Raw genomic sequence first — 1,658 nt, forward strand, 5'->3', positions numbered from 1 at the left:
GATTAGAGGCCATCAGAATGCTTCTTTCCTTTGCATCTATTATGAATTTCAAATTATTTCAAATGGACGTAAAAAGCGCCTTCTTGAATGGCTACATTCAAGAAGAAGTCTATGTTGACCAATCGCCTGGTTTTGAAATTTTAAATATCCGAACCATGTTTACAAACTTAAAAAGGCACTCTATGGTGTTAAGCTAGCTCCTAGAGCTTGGTATGATAGACTAAGTATCTTACTTTTGGAAAAAGGGTTCGAAAGAGGCTTGGTTGACACAATGATTTTTATTCGTAGATCATAAAATCATGTATTACTTGTACAAATCTATGTTGATGACATAATATTTGGATCTACAATGATATTCTCTGTAAAGATTTTTCTGAGATGATGCAGGGGGAGTTCGAAATGTCAATGATGGGAGAACTCACATTCGTTTTGGGGCTTCAAATAAAGGAACTAGAAAGTGGGATATTCATTCATCAGGCTAAATATTGCAAAGAGATACTTAAGAAATTTGATATGGATAAATGTAAGGAAGCATCCACTCCTATGGAATCTGCGTGCTACCTAGATAAAGACGAAAAAGGAAAAGCAATAGAGGTAACAAAATATCGTGGTATAATTGGTACTTTACTTAACTGCAAGCCGACCTGATATCATGTTTAATGTATGCATGTGTGCGAGATTTCAGTCTTTACCTAAGAATCCCATTTTGCATTCTAGAACCAAGCATATAGAAATTAGATATCATTTCTTACGTGATCATGTAGAAAAAGGTGACTGCGTGCTTGAATTTTTTGAAACCTCTAAACAGTTAGCAGATATTTTCACCAAGCCCCTTCCACGGGATACTTTCTATGTTCTAAGAAGAGAACTTGGAATTCTTGATGAACAATATCTTGATTAAAACTGTCTAGATGTTTGGCTTATGTCTTGCCTCTATATGTTTATTAGTCTCTTGATTTAAATGAAATGTGTTAAAATGCAAAATGATATCTCATGATAACTTCTTTTTGTGATTACATATGTTTAGATTAATCCGTTAGAATGCATGCATAAGTCCCAAAGAGTTGAAACCGTTCTGCTAGCTAAAAACTTTTTTTTTACCGTGTTTAATCGATTAAGCATTTAATGTTAATCGATTACCTGGGCATCAGTTTTTTGAAAAATCATTTTTCATATGATTTTAATCGATTAACCATGCCCGTTAATCGATTAAAACCAGCAGTTTAAGTGCAGACAACACTTCGGTTTCACGTTTTTTCGGCATTTTTCTCTATTTCCTCTTGCTCTTGAGTCTCTGTAACTGTGAGCCAACTGACCCAAGTGCATTAATCTAGATAAACCTCACCCCTAACCCTCTCTAATCCCCTAGAAATCTCCAATTTCATCCATATTTAACTTCATTCCCGTTTTCCCCAAATCAGTTAGGTTTGCCACATTCCTTCTTTGTTTGGTCCAACATCAATTCGGTTTCTGCATAACAATGGAGCAAAGTCGCCCAAAAAGGTTCAAAACTCCTGCCAATCGTGGAAGAAGACCGGAAGCTGGCTCATCCTGCACTCGGGACCGTGGTGACCCATTCTACTCGCTCATTCTGCAAGAGACCCGTTTGGCTAAGTTTCAAGGACGAAAACCCACGTATGTAAGGTATGTTGATCTAA

The 1,658-nt window shown here is 36.5% G+C and overlaps 1 protein-coding gene across 1 annotated transcript in view; it reads right to left on the bottom strand.

Moving 5' to 3' along the window:
- The window catches only part of LOC109328755 (probable histone H2A variant 3), an 18,708-nt gene that overhangs the window by 14,152 nt on the left and 2,898 nt on the right, over positions 1-1,658 (bottom strand). The gene's annotated exons all lie outside the window — the stretch shown is intronic.

Source organism: Lupinus angustifolius, chromosome LG15, assembly GCF_001865875.1.
Source record: "Lupinus angustifolius cultivar Tanjil chromosome LG15, LupAngTanjil_v1.0, whole genome shotgun sequence".
Classification (NCBI taxonomy): Eukaryota; Viridiplantae; Streptophyta; class Magnoliopsida; order Fabales; family Fabaceae; genus Lupinus; species Lupinus angustifolius.